Here is a 16,354-nt window from a genome sequence, read left to right as displayed (position 1 = left end):
AATATAATGTATGCACCTCGGTTGAGGGATCCTGAAGTTGAGGTACTATTGCATGAGGTGCCTGCGAGGACTCTTGTCATAACTGAATACTCCAGGTACCCTTCACAAAGAGGACACTAGAGTAAGCACACCAGGCACAAATGAATGCAGAAATTGGCTCGCTAACTAAACTGTTGAGCTATAGTACTATAGCAGTGCAGGTAGGAACACCAAAGTGGTAGCTCCCAATGTGGCATATTTGCTGCCATCCCTTGCAATCTGAGACCAGCTTATAGCTGTTTAGCATGATCATGCATATTTGTGCTCCACTGTGGTGGTCATTGTAGGTGGGCGATCTGGTGGAAGCCCACAGCGCAGTACTGTAAGGCTTGCGAGTTTTGAGAAGATTTGTAGCTCAGGTTGAGGTTCTGGATGTGAGTTTGCTCACTGAGCTGGAAGGTTTGTTTTCAGACATTTCGTCACCATACTAGGTAACATCATCAGTGAGCCTCTGACGAAGCGCTGGTGTTATGTCCCGCTTTCTATTTATCCGGTTAGGTTTCCTTGGGTTGGTGATGACATTGCCTGCATTGGTGATGTCATTTCCTGTTCTTTTTCTCAGGGGATGGTAGATTGGCTCCAATCGAACCAATCTACCATCCCCTGAGAAAAAGAACAGGAAATGACATCACCAATGCAGGCAATGTCATCACCAACCCAAGGAAACCTAACCAGATAAATAGAAAGTGGGACATAACACTAGCGCTTCGTCAGAGGCTCACTGATGATGTTACCTAGTATGGTGACGAAATGTCTGAAAACGAACCTTACAGCTCAGCCAGCAAACTCTCATCCAGAACTGTAAGGCTTTGATAGAGTGAGTTTCAATATATAACACAACCACATGATTCATGGTCAGCTATTGAAAGAATCAATGGTGTTTCACATTGAGACCAATGTCAGCATGTGAATGAGAAGGGCAGGGTAAGATTTCAGAGGGAGCTTGTATACTTTGTGGGGTTGAGACTAGTACATGAATCAGTGACCTTTATACATTTGAGTTGCTGTAAATAACATCACCACATACAAATGTACAAAGCATATTACAGCTGTGCATAAATATTCTGGTTAATTTTCCCAACATTAATTCCTATTCTGATATAAGGTCCCTGTAATATTTTATTTGTTGTCATCTCAATGGAGGTACTACAGCGCCATCAATAGCCAAAGGGTGTCATTACAACATGCTCAGTTTATCTCTGCAGTTCTGTTTAAAGGTGGAGGGTTTTCATGGAAACATCAAAATAGGAAGAAAACACATACCTTTCGAACAGAGACTGAGCAAACTCTGTGCCTTGGGTCAGATTACCCATTAGCCGTTAATTTCACCTGCAGAATTTGTTTTGAAGAAAAAGACCTTGCGTTTGCTTTACCTCCGAACGTTCCAAAATTGTTTACACTCTAAAAGTAGTCAGAGATAGTGGGAACTGCAGATGCTGGAGAATCCAAGATAACCAAGTGTGGAGCTGGATGAACACAGCAGGCCAAGCAGCATCTCAGGAGCACAAAAACCGACGTTTCGGGTCTAGACCCTTCATCAGAGAGGGGGATGGGGAGAGGGTTCTGAAATAAATAGGGAGAGAGGGGGAGGTGGACCGAAGATGGATAGAGGAGAAGATAGGTGGGGAGGGGATAGGCCAGTCCTGGGGAGGACAGACAGGTCTAGGAGGTGGGATGAGGTTAGTAGGTGGGAAATGGAGGTGTGGCTTGAGGTGGGAGGAAGGGATAGGTGAGAGCAAGAACAGGTTAGGGAGGTGGTGACGAGCTGGGCTGGTTTTGGGATGCAGTGGGGGGAGGGGATTATCTTGAAAAGGTGACAGCCAATTTGCACTCAGAGTTCTATAGAAGGGATTCTCAGTTTTCATAGTGTTGGTAGGGAGTCATTGAAGAGGACTCACCACAGTGGTTGTGGTTATAAAAACCAAAAGAACTGCGGACGCTATAAATCAGGAATAAAAACAAAGTTGCTGGAAAAGCTCAGCAGGTCTGGCAGCATCTGTGGAGGAGAAAACAGTTAACGTTTCTGGTCCAGTGACCCTTCCTCCTCTTACTACGTACATTGGCTCTCAAAAGCCCTCTAAAATTGGGGCTGACTTATATGCTGTATAGAAAAGTGACCATTAGGATGGATGGATTTGAATGGCCACTATTTTCATTGTTTGTCCCACATGGTGGGTCTGTCTCATATTCCCAAGCACCTTTATAATACAGTGCATATTATCTGCTTCAACCCAGTTTTAACGTAACTGTAAGTAACGTATCCATTTGATGAGTGAAAATTGAGACTGACTACTAATACAATTACAGCATGTTATAGCTGAAAGGGGATTTAAAGGCCAATTATAATCCAATATATGATTTTTCAGACAGGGAAATGTTGTCTTATACACTGGGTTGACTTGTACACACCGATCTATCACTGCTGTGTCTCAATATATGTGAGATACTATTTTTATTATAGAAAATGTAATTATTTACTGGTCTTTAGACACCTTCCAAATAAATCTCTATCATAATTAATACAAAACTTACTGTCAATATTGGAGCTATTTAACAACAGAGTTCCTAGTTTGAATGGAGTTGTTTTTCCTTACAGAGAATCCATACATGGCCTCTCATTTTTGCAATTGCTTGACCCATAAATGCAAATATGAAGTTAAATACCTCAAAATTAAAAGTTGCAATGCTGTCTGAGGAACTGAAGTTACTTCATAAGTAAAAAACTTCAATCCCTCTGCCTTCATAAACTAACCTTTGTCCAGCTGGCAGCAATGTGTTGGGAAGGATTTAATTTGCTGTTCGACTCAAGAACATTTGGCAATTTTCTCTCTGAATGTGCAAATCAATGGTATTTGAAGTTGGAAGCAAGATTTATTCTTGAGTCAAACACAGAATAGATTATACATTTCATTATCAAATAATAATGAAGGTGGTGTAGAACAGAGGGAAATAAAAACCAAAAGGGGCTTGATCTTTTCCCGAGTTGTGTATGACAGCACATCTCTCATAAATTTCACCGATCAGAGCGTTTGATACTTTATTCAAGATAGCTTCCGGCATTCCATTTTGTACAAAACATTTTTATTACCTTTATTAATTTACTGTGTGGAACTCCAATATCATCAGCCTCCAGGTATCAGCAAGCTGTGAATTACTATAGAAAACTATGGATTTCTAAAACCCCTCATCTCTCTGCAGTTTTTTTTTGCTTCTCGGTGGGTTTATTCAAACTAAAGAGCACCTTTTAAGGTCAATGTCATTTTAAATGAATGTATACTTGGAAGTGCAAATGATTTAAAATGAACATGGGATGAACAAAATCGCAACTTAACACAAAACCCTGTGTGTGTTTTTGCTGTCAGCTAGTTAGGAGGAGTGGAAGTGGCTCAACAGATGGGAGGAGGCAGCTTGCACTGGTAAACAAAGTGAATTGGTGGGACTTCATTTCATCTACATGGATTGAACAGTCTGCTTCCAACCAGGTTTGTGGATGTGAAGGAGCCAGTGCAGGTCAGGACTTGATCCTTCAGCTGACTTGGAACTTTTTCTGGAGATTTAGGGCAGACCCTGAAAGGATTTTGACTCAAATTTCAGATCTCTCTGATTGTCAAAGGAATAGCCTGTTCCACCATTCAATGAGATCATGGCTGATCATCTATCTTGTGTTCTAGGGTATACAATACCTCATCCTTCGCTCCTCAATTTGTGTATAAAAATGTGTATATATCACATTCCCAAATCCCTACCTAAAACTTGTGTTTTTCCATATTGTGTGGGATGCAAGCATCACTAGCAATTACCAGCATTTGTTGCCGATCCATAACTCTTATGTGATCGTCCAATGTTTATGAAGATGAACAAAGTGTCAGGAATTACCTCAGTCCCATTTCAAGTGATTTTGCCAAATATATCATTAACAACTAGTTGCTGTGATGACAAAGCAATGATCTAGCTAAGTAAAACAGCAGGGTTTGCTTATTTATAATATTATCTGCTGATATCCAAAGACCATAAATCTTGACTTATAAACTTATACCTCTTAAAATTCTGCAGGCTAGAACTTTTGGCTGCCTAGTTGCAATATTTTATGCCAGTACATAATCTCCCCTTCACACAAGGTTGCCAAATGAGACTGTGATTTAGCAATCAGCAGACTTTGTAACCTCTTGGCATCTGGATTGCAAAGATATAGGTCGTTAACATACTGGGTGTTGGAAAATCAAACTTAAAAGTGCATATTTATGTTCCTCAGAATAACCCAAAGTGCTTTACAGAATGAATTACTTTGCAATACAGTCATTAATTCCATGTGAATTCTGTTATGAGAGAATTTCCATTTGGTTTTCTACTAAGATGTGCCAAGAACAAAGGCATGGGGGACTGATCTAAATGAAAGTAGCAGTCTAACATTCTAAATCGGATATTGATGGAGATATCCAAACTGCTCTGAGTGTATTAAAATGTGCTAGAGCTTTCTCTCTCTAAAATTGTATCAATTATTGGAAGTATTTATTTTCTATTTAGTTGTAGAAAACAGGTACTAGTTGTGTTCTGGATAATAAAATGTGAGGCTGGATGAACACAGCAGGCCAAGCAGCATCCCAGGAGCACAAAAGCTGACGTTTCGGGCCCAGACCCTTCATCAGAGAGGGGGATGGGGTGAGGGTTTTGGAATACATAGGGAGAGAGGGGGAGGTGGACCGAAGATGGAGAGAAAAGAAGATAGGTGGAGAGAGTATAGGTAGGGAGGGGATAGGTCAGTCCAGGGAAGACGGACAGGTCAAGGAGGTGGGATGAGGTTAGTAGGTAGATGGGGGTGCGGCTTGGGGTGGGAGGAAGGGATGGCTGAGAGGAAGAGCAGGTTAGGGAGGCAGAGACAGGTTGGACTGGTTTTGGGATGCAGTGGGTGGAGGGGAAGAGCTGGGCTGGTTGTGTGGTGCAGTGGGGGGAGGGGACGAACTGGGCTGGTTTAGGGATGCAGTTGGGGAAGAGGAGATTTTGAAACTGGTGAAGTCCACATTGATACCATTAGGCTGCAGGGTTCACCAACACCTTCCACCCCAACCTTTAGTTCACCTGGGCCATCTCCAGCACATCCCTCACCTTCCTGGACCTCTCAGTCTCCATCTCAGGCAACCAGCTTGTAACTGATGTCCATTTCAAGCCCACCGACTCCCACAGCTACCTAGAATACACCTCCTCCCACCCACCCTCCTGCAAAAATTCCATCCCCTATTCCCAATTCCTCCGCCTCCGCCGCATCTGCTCCCACGATAAGACATTCCACTCCCGCACATCCCAGATGTCCAAGTTCTTCAAGGACCGCAACTTTCCCCCCACAGTTATCGAAAACGCCCTTGACCGCATCTCCCGTATTTCCCGCAACACATCCCTCACACCCCGCCCCCGCCACAACCGCCCAAAGAGGATCCCCCTCATTCTCACACACCACCCCGCCAACCTCCAGATACAACGCAACATCCTCCGACACTTCCGCCATCTACAATCCGACCCCACCACCCAAGACATTTTTCCATCCCCAGCCCTGTCCGGTTTCCGGAGAGACCACTCTCTCCGTGACTCCCTTGTTCGCTCCACACTCCCCTCCAACCCCACCATGCCTGGCACCTTCCCCTGCAACCGCAGGAAATGCTGCACTTGCCCCCACACCTCCTCCCTCACCCCTATCCCAGGCCCCAAGATGACATTCCACATTAAGCAGAGGTTCACCTGCACATCTGCCAATGTGGTAGACTGCATCCACTGTACCCAGTGTGGCTTCCTCTACATTGGGGAAACCAAGCGGAGGCTTGGAGACCGCTTTGCAGAACACCTCCGCTCAGTTCGCAACAAACAACTGCACCTCTCAGTCGCAAACCATTTCCACTTCCCCTCCCATTCTTTAGATGACATGTCCATCATGGGCCTCCTGCAGTGCCACAATGATGCCACCCGAAGGTTGCAGGAACAGCAACTCATATTCCGCCTGGGAACCCTGCAGCCTAATGGTATCAACGTGGACTTCACCAGTTTCAAAATCTCCCCTTCCCCAACTGCATCCCTAAACCAGCCCAGTTCGTCCCCTCCCCCCACTGCACCACACAACCAGCCCAGCTCTTCCCCTCCAACCACTGCATCCCAAAACCAGTCCAACCTGTCTCTGCCTCCCTAACCTGTTCTTCCTCTCACCCATCCCTTCCTCCCACCCCAAGCCGCACCCCCAGCTACCTACTAACCTCATCCCACCTCCTTGACCTGCCCATCTTCCCTGGACTGACCTATCCCCTCCCTACCTCCCCACCTATACTCTCTCCACCTATCTTCTTTTCTCTCCATCTTCGGTCCGCCTCCCCCTCTCTCCCTATTTATTCCAGAACCCTCACCCCATCCCCCTCTCTGATGAAGGGTCTAGGCCCGAAACGTCAGCTTTTGTGCTCCTGAGATGCTGCTTGGCCTGCTGTGTTCATCCAGCCTCACATTTTATTATCTTGGATTCTCCAGCATCTGCAGTTCCTATTATCTCTGATACTAGTTGTGTTCTAACTGTTTCTGTGGGAACTTTCCCAAGATCTGAAAAGTAATGCGCTGTTTCTGCTGAAATGTTAATAATTGGTGAAATTACTAAGAGATTCTGCATCGCTTCATCTAGCCAAGGAAACATTCCTGGTGTAAACAAAATTGGTGATTAAGTTTGGGTTTCTGTCCTCTTTCTTTCAAGAGCTGCCTTATCTCAAGGCAACATTATCTCTGTCCTTCAGAGATAGTGGAAGCTCTCTAGTTCGTGATACATTTGGAGATTCATTCGTGGGCTTTATTGCATGCAGAGCTTGTGTTTCTTCCTTTTTGCTTTCACTGTCTTTGTCAACATTAATGTTTGTATGTGGCTGGAAGATTTTCTGATTCTTGCAATTGGATTATTTGCAAATTGAAGTCACTATTGGATATTAGGTGCCTTGTCAGACAGTCTTTTGAACATTGGCAAGATAAACTAATAGAACAAAAGTCAGTTAACTTGTCAACTAAGAAGCAGTAAAGTGCACCCACAGCCTCCAACCTCATTGTTCCCCACCCCTGCACGGCCCATTTCTATCTCCTTCCCAAAATCTACAAACCAGCTTGCCCTGGCTGACCTATTGTCTCCGCCTGGTCCTGCCCCACTGAACTCATCTCCACCTAATCTGGCCTCCATTTTCTCCTCCTTGGTCCAGGGACTCCCTACCTACGTCCATGACACCACCCACGCCCTCCACCTCCTCCAGAACTTCCAATTCCCCAGTCCCCAACACCTCATTTTCACCATGGACATTCAGTCCCTATACACCTGCATTCCCCATGCAAATGGCCTAAAGGCCCTCTGCTTCTTCCTGTCCTGCAGGCCCAACCAGTCCCCCTCCACCGACACCCTCATCCGCCCAGGTGAACTTGTCTTCACACTCAACAACTTCTCTTTCGATTCCTCCCACTTCCTACAGACTAAGGGGGTGGCCATGGGTACCCGCATTGGCCCAAGCTATGCCTGCCTCTTTGTAGGTTACGTGGAACAATCCCGCTTCCGTACCTATACTGGTCCTAAACCCCACCTCTTCCTCCGTTACATTGATGACTGTATTGGCGCTGCCTCGTGCTCCCACGAGGAGCTCACAGTTCAGCCACTTCACCAACACCTTCCACCCCAACCTCAAGTTCACCTGGACCATCTCCAACACATCCCTCTCCTTTCTGGACCTCTGTCTCCATTTCAGGCAACCACCTAGAAACCAACATCCAGTTCAAGCCCACTGACTCCCTCAGCTACATAGAATACACCTCCTCCCACCCACCTTCCTGCACAAATTCCATCCCCTAGTCCCAATTCCTTCGCCTCCGCCATGTCTGCTCCCAAGATGAGGCATTCCACTTCAGTACATCTCAGATGTCCTAGTTTTTCAAGGGCTGCAAACCCCCCCTCCCCCCCCCCCACCCACAGTGGTTGAGAATGTCCTCAACCGTGTTTCCCGCACCTCATCCCTCACACCCTGTCCCCGCAATAACTGCCAAAAGAGAATCCCCCTCGTCCTCATGTACCACCCCACCAACCTCTGCATCCAACGCATCATCCTCCTTCACTTCTGCCATCTGCAATCCGACCCCAACTTCAAAGACATTTTTCCATCCCCACCCTTGTCTGCTTTCTGGAAAGACCTCTCTCTCAGTGACTCCTTTGTCCGCTCCGCACTCCCCTCCAACCCCACCACACCTGGCATTTTCCCCTGCAACCACAGGAAGTGCTACACTTGCCCCCACACCTCCTCCCTCACCCCCATCCCAGGCCCCACGGAGACTTTCCACATCAAGCAGAGGTTCACCTGCACATCTGCCAATGTGGTATACTGTATCCACTGTACCCGTTGTGGCCTCCTGTACGTTGGGGAAACCAAGCGGAGGCTTGGGGATCACTTTGCAGAACACCTCCGCTTGGCTCACAATAAACAACTGCACCTCCCGGTCACAAACCATTTCAACTCCCCCTCCCATTCCTCAGACGGCATCTCCATCCTGGGCCTCCTGCAGTGCCACAACGATGCCACCCAAAGGGTGCAGGAACAGCAACTCATATTCCGCTTGGGAACCCTGCAGCCCAATGGTATCAATGTGGACTTCACAAGCTTCAAAATCTCCCCTCCCCCTACCACATCCCAAAATCAACCCAGCTCGCCCCACCTCCCTAACCTGTTCTTTCTGTCACCCATCCCCATGTCCCACCTCAAGCCGCACCTCCATTTCCTACCTACTAGCCTCATCCCACCCCCTTGACCTGCTCATCCTCCCCGGACAGACCTATCCCCTCCCTACCTCCCCACCTACACTCACCTCTACTGGCTCCATCCCTGCCTCTTCAATTTGTTTGTTTCCTCTCCACCTATCTTCTCCTCTATCCATCTTCGATCCGTCTCCCCCTTTCTCTCTATTTATTTCAGAACTCTCTCACCTTCTCCCTTTTCTGATGAAGGGTCTAGGCCCAAAACGTCAGCTTTTGTGCTCCTAAGATGCCGCTTGGCCTGCTGTGGTCATCCAGCCTCATGGTTTGTTATCTAAGCCTGGCATTGTATCCAGATTCCTCTTTCAAGGGTTGCATATCTCAAATTTGGTAACAGTTGACATTTTATGGAGCTCCAGACATATTTACAATCCCACTGTCAGAACCATGTTGTATTCTCAGATACCACAATGGCTAACCTAGTTTGGGTTAATTTGCTGCCACCAATTCCCCTTTCTGTAGGCTGACTCTATGGCTTCTAACTACCAGTGGTAGAGGATGAGTGTAAACAAAAGAGGCACTTGTTTTACATAAAGTAGTAATTTGTTGCATGATAGGCGTTAACTTGGTGGACATGATTACTAAGGTCTCTCAGGAGCTGTACAGAATACATCTGCTCCCTTCATGTACTGGTGCAGTACTCAACAGACTTCACCCAAAGACAGTGTGGCATCATTACCATATGCAACAATAGTTAGGTAAATACCGAGAAAATATAATCATCCCAAAGCTGGAATAATGTTAATTTATAAATTGTCAGTAGAAGATGTGCAGGAGTTTTAGTATCCTGTTGTTTTATGTTGTTTTATTATGTTGTTTTCTAAGATTTAGACATCTTTGTTTGTTGTCATCTTCAAAGAAGTTTCATAATATTGAACATGATTCTTTTTCACGAGTTCGTGTCAACATGGATTGGCCCTTGTGTCGATAGACCCTGGCAGAATTGCAGTGTTTCAGCTGTATATGAAGTGTCACTCTTTGGAAGGACAGCATTGTTACTGTCAAGAACATCTGATTCGAGAATATTGTGAACCATTAGCTGCATATCTTTTCTAATTATACTCAAACACTTCAAAACTGACTCTTCCCATCTGAATCTCAATATATGTTCTTAGATTTTTAAATCTACTCTTGATAATTCAATAATATTTTGAAAACATGAAATCCACAATGGTTTGGTTTGAGCAATAAAATTCCACAGCAAAGCTGAATTTTAGACTTCAAACAAAGAATTTTCAAATGATTTGAATTCAGTTACTCTGGATTGAGATTAAATGAGGTTTGTGTCACAGCTGAACCCCTCTGCCTTCCTACTTCCTCCAGAATTAGGAACATGGGAACACTGGAACAGGAGTAGGCCACTCAGCCACTTGATCTTGCTCTGCTATTCATTAAGATCATGGTTGACTTGTGACTTAACTCATATGCTTGTGTTGGACCCATATTGCATCACACCTTAACAGAATAAAAACTTGTCTATCTCAGATTTAAACTTAACAATTTAGTTTTGTGTTGTCCTCCATTTGAGTAAGAGAGTTCCAAATCTTCACTACTCTTTGCGTGTAGAAGTTCTTTCTAACATCTTTCTGGAATCTTCAACCAGTGGAAATAGTTCATCTTTATTTACCGTGTCTTTCCCTGTTAATATTCTGAAGATTTCAATGAGATCACCCCTTAACCTGCTACATTCTAGAGAATACAGGTCTAATTTGTTAATGTCTCCTCACTATTTAATCCCTGAAGTTCAGGTATCATTTTTTAAACCTACGCTGAGCTCCTGCCAGGACCAAAATATCCTTTGTAAAGAGTGGTGCCAGATCTACTCACTGCACTCGAAGTGGGGTCTGAACTTGGGTTTTGTATAAGAGCAGCATAAAATCTGCATCCCTGTACTCCAGCCCTTTACATATGAAGGCCAGCATCTCATTAGCTGCCTTAACTATTTATAACCTATTTGTGACATTTTAAGGATTTATGCACTTGAACCCCCAAATCTCTCTTGACGTCTAATGTATTTAACTTTGTGCCTTTTTCTTTTAAAAGAAAATGCCCCAGTCTATTTTTTCTTGGTCTGAAACGGATTATCTCACACTTGCTTATATTAAAATCTATTTGCCACAGCTTTGTCCATTCAACTAATCTATCAACATTTTGTTGTAATTAAATGCAGTAGTCAACACTGGCTACGATACTATCCATTTTTGTGTCATCAGTAAATTTGGGCAATTGCTTTTTTTATGCAATTATCCAAGTTGTTAATGAATATTTTGAATAACTGAGACTCCAGCACAGATCCCTGTGGGACACCACTAGTCATGGGTCCTGCCAATTTGAGTATTCATCTATTATTTCAACCCGCTGTTTCCTGTCATTGGACCAATTTCCTATCCATGTCCGTAACTTGCTCCCGGTGCCATGGGCTAACAGTCTCTTGTGTGGGAAGTCCATATAAACAACATCCATCAACTTACCTCTGTCTGTGACCTTTGATACCTCTTCAAAATAATCTCTGAGGTTTGTCAGGCATGACCTATACTTCATGCTGGGTCTCTCTGATTAACTGAAATTTTCGAAGTGATCGGTTACTCCATCTTTGATTATAGAGTCCGACAATTTTTCCACCACTGATGTCAGGCTAACTGATCTGTAATATCCAGCTTTCCCTCTGTCATTTTTTTTAAAGAGCAGAGTGACTTGAGAAAATTTCCAAGCCAGAGGTACAATCCCAAATCCAAGGAACTCTGAAGGATTGTGGTCAGGGCATCGGCAGTGCGCTCTTCTCCCTCCTTTGACACCTGTGGATGGAAACCATCACGTCCTGGGGATTTACCACTCTTCACTTCTATTAATATCCCCATTATTGATGATTTATTAACGCTAATTTTATTTAGACCCTGTCCTTGCTCCTCTCTCAATTTCTTCGGAACGTCAGACAAACTATCCTCCTTTTCCGCTATGAATACAGAAGCAAAGTAATCATTCAGCTTGCTTGTCATTTCCTGAACATCCCCACTCTCTGCCTTCAGTGGGACCATGGTACTCTTAACTAGTTGCTTTATCTTTATATAACTTTAAAGCCTCTTCTTGTTTTTTATGTCTCTTGCAGTTTCCTTTCATTATCCTTTTGAGTTGCTCCTTTAAGCTGCACTGTGTCCTTTTGTTGATTTTTGTATTGGGCCCATTCTGTAGGATCTTTACTGTTTGCATTTCTACAAGCCCTTTCTTTTAATTTTATGCTGTCCCTTACCACCTTGAATGTCTGTGGCAATTTCTTTTGTGAGGTGGAGCTTTTCCTTCTCATGGGTACTCACTGCTTCTGAAAAGCATTAAATGTTTGTGTGAACACCCACAACTGTTCCTTGGTTATTTTACCTGTTAGCAAAGCTTCCCATTTTCCTGAGCACGGTTTCTGCCTCATTGCATTAAAGTCTGCCTGCCTTTAAAGCCAAAATTCTCGTATTTGTCCATTGCCTATCTCCTACAAATGCGACATGTAACTCAACTATGTTATGATCACTATTTGACAAATGCTCACAAACAACCAGGTCATTGATTAAATCAGGCTCACTGTTCATTACTAGATCTAATATTTCTTGTCCCCTTTCAGATCCACGACACATGCCATAGGAAACTATCCTGGACACTCTAGAAATTCGTAACCTTTCTCTGCAGGTGTTAGCCTGGGAGATACAGACAATGTTAAGATTAAAACCTTTCATTAATACTGCTCTGTCTTTGCAGCATAGTTGCCTAATTTCAGCATTTATACAATCTAGTACTTCTAAGCTGCTACCAACTGGTCCATATATACCTATTACACTTTTAGTTCCTCTATGGTTCCTCAGTTTCAACCACAAGGTCTCCACTTGGTGCTTTCCCCTCCATTACATCTTTCCTCACTGTAAAAGTGACTCTTTTTCTAATCAGTAAGTTTACTCCATCCCTCTGCCTTTTTCTGTATCCATCCTGCAAACCTTATCTGGTATGTTCCCAGCCCTGACCATCCTGCATCCATGTCTCTGTAATGGCTATTGTATAGTTGTTTCCAATTTGAATCTGCGGCTACAGATCACCTAATTTTTTCCTTCCATTCTGTGCATTTGTGTAAAACAAAATGCTAATTTTGCCTACATACTATCCTGTCATAGTGTCATGGAGTTGTACAACATGGAAACAGACCGTTTGATGCAACATTTCCATACTGACCAGATACCCTAAACTGATCTAGTTCCATTTGCCAGTATTTTGCCCATATCTTGCCAAACCCTTCCTATTCACATACCCATCTAGATACCTTTTAAATGTTATAATTATACTATCATTGACCAGTTCCTCTGGTAGCTCATTCCATTTATGCAACACCTTCTCTGTGAAAAAGTTACCCCCCACACCCCCCAACCCCCCCAACCTCCAATCCCCACCCCCATCTCCCACCCACCCCCCCCAGCCCTCCCCCTGCAACCCCCACCCCATGTCCTTGATCCTATGTGATCCAGGTATCCATGTGACAGCAATCAGAACATCCAGATTGGTCAGTCGCTGTCGGCGGGGTGGATGACTCTCCATAAAAGACCATCAGGAGGCTTCATCAATGGTGTTAGATTCAGGTGGGCCTTGTCTTAAAGGGTTGGTGTGAGCTTCTCATAGCCACCTGACAAAATACCCACCATCTCAATAAAGATGAGACAATGCAGGCAAAGTAGTATCTGTCAACAATTCCACACCAACCATCTACATTGATTAACAAGGTGTAGAGCTGGATGAACGCAGCAGGCCAAGGAGCATCAGAGGAGCAGGAAGGCTGATGTTTTGGATCTAGACCCTTCTTCAGAAATGGATGCTGCTTGGCCTGCTGTGTTCATGCAGCTCTGCACCTCGTTATCTCAGATTCTCCAGCATCTGCAGTTCCTATTATCTCATCTCTATGAATCTCTGATGAATTTTGTTTGAGAATTGATTCACAGTGTCATCAGCTGTTTGCCACAATGTGAAATTAGATGGTCATTTATAAAAATTTTTTATAAGCTAGGACTTCATTGCTGACATGTTATTTCGTCCCATCAACACTTGTAACCTTCAACACACAGCCCATTTCTAACATATTTGCTGAATTTCTAAAGTATTGCAGATACAGTCATAATAAGAAATTATAAACATTTGTTTAATATAGATTTTTGGTAATTTTCAATAATTGATTAAGTGAATCAATAAGCTAATTTATTTTAGAATTTGTCACCTGAAACCCTTTATCAGACTGGCAAAACTTTAGTTCTAATTTGCTTTTTGAACTAATACAGTGCTGGAGTCTGGTACACATGGTGAACAACAAGGGATGTATGATGCCTTAATTGTATCAGTCAGTGTTGAATGTGAGCCGATTAGAGACAATGTTCTGTGGGACACAAGATTGCGTTTGCTGCCTGGTCTCAGCTACAGTGTGTAGCCCCTGTTGCATATTACAGCTTCCCTGGTGTTTGTCATTTTCATCCCAGGTCTGGTAGGTCTTTGGCCGTCATCTATTGCTCTCCTTCAGAGGGAGGGCGTGTGCGGGGAGACAATGGCCCCTTGATATTATCACTGGAGTATAAATCCAGAGAGTCTGGTAATGATCTGGTTTTGAAAGCCACCCTGCCAGGTTGTGGAATTTGGATTAAATTAAAAATCTGGAATTAAGAGTCTAGTGATGACCATGAAACCAGGGTCAATAGTCAGGAAAAGCCCATCTAGTTCTCTGTTGCCCCTCAGGGAAAGAAACTGCTATCCTTACTTGGTCTGGTCTACATGTGACTCCAGACCCACAGCAATGTAGTTGCCTCTTAACTGCCCTCACAGCAACTAGGGATGGGTAATAAATGCTGGGCTAGCTAGTGATGTCGTCGTCCAATGAATGAATTCTTAAAAAATCAAATGCTGCATTTTTTCACTGTAATTTCATGCAGCAGCATCTGCACCTGCCATCCATCAAACAGTATCTCAGTTTTCCTCATGAGCTATCAAGAAGCGTTTGAATCAATACGGCCTCTAGAATAGCAGTGGGCAAACGAATTGCCCACGCAGGTATTTTATTTTACATTGCTGCAACCTTAAAATCCTGACTTCACCACTTTGGGATTGCTTACCTACACATACAGGCATAATAATTAGGCCATTCAGCCCCTTGACCCCATTCTACCATTTGTTCATAGCTGATCTAATTGTGGCACAACTTTATAATCTCCTTCTTTGGTACTCTTTGACTACCTTATCAGTTAATAATCTATCTACTTCTTCCTTTAAAATATTTAATACCTCTATGGCTCTCTGAAGAAGAGTTAGATCACAGAATGTAGAACAATACAGAAGGAACAGGACCATTGGTCCACAATGTCATATCGAACATGATGCCAAATTTCATTAATCCCTTCTGTGTGCCCTTGGCCCATATCCCTCCATTCCTTTCATATTCCTGTGCTTATCTAAAAGTCTCTTAAATACCACTATCATAGCTGCCTCCACCACCACCCCGGCAGTGCATTCCACACTCCTACCAGTCTCTGTGTTTAGAAAATACACTTGCTCCTCACATTTCCTTTAAACTTTCTCTCTCTTACCTTCACTGCATGACCCCAAGTTTTGGACATTTCAACTGTGGGAAAAAGATTTTGACTGACAACCCTATCTATTGCATCACCTAATTTTATAGATTTCAATCAAGTCTCCTCTCAGCCTCCACTGCTCCAGAGAAAACAGCTTGGGTTTTTGTAGCCTCTCCTTATTGCTCATACCCCCTAATCCAGGCAGCATCCTGATAAACTTCTTGCACCCTCTCCAAAGCCTCCACATCCTTCCTGGAACGTGGCGACTTGAGTCGAACACAGTGCTCTAAGTGTGGCCTAACCAAAGTCTTATAGAGCTGCACCTTGACATCCTGACTCTTGTGCTCAGTTTCCCGACCAATAACGCAAGCAAGGAGCAGTGCTCCGAAATCTTGCGATTTCAAGTAAACCTGTTAGACAATAACCTAGTGTCGTGCGACTTCTGACTTTATCTGCCCAAGCCCATCACCTGTACCTCCACATCATGGCAGCCATTACCTGGTTCATGCAAGCATTAAGCTTGAAAATCACCAGTCTCGAGCCTGAGCCTTAATTATTCTGAAAATAAACATGTCCTAGCCAAAGATAGCCAAGTCTCTAAAATAGATCTCAGATGTGTGATTTTCACACAGTTTACAAAAAGGTTTTCAATCTTTACCTTAATTATGTTGCCAGTACTTGAAGTTTGAGTTAATCAATGTGTATGTGCTCTTTTTGAGGAGAATTCAATCTGCTACGGTCTGGGAGTAATTCATAAAACATGCTTATAAAGCAATGTAGTATCAAATGGACAGGGATTTGTTGATTCAAAAACCTGCTTCAAAAATATGAATTTGTGCTGTTAGGTTGTGCATTTGGTAAGCAAAATAACCTCCTTAATGGCAATGCAGCTCTGTATGATGATTACTATGTTATGTGTGCTTTAAATCTTTCATTGGAACAG

The sequence above is a fragment of the Stegostoma tigrinum genome, chromosome 33, assembly GCF_030684315.1.
Source record: "Stegostoma tigrinum isolate sSteTig4 chromosome 33, sSteTig4.hap1, whole genome shotgun sequence".
NCBI classification, from domain to species: domain Eukaryota; kingdom Metazoa; phylum Chordata; class Chondrichthyes; order Orectolobiformes; family Stegostomatidae; genus Stegostoma; species Stegostoma tigrinum.
The sequence above is the reverse complement of the archived record's forward strand: the minus strand, read 5'-3'. Positions refer to the sequence as shown.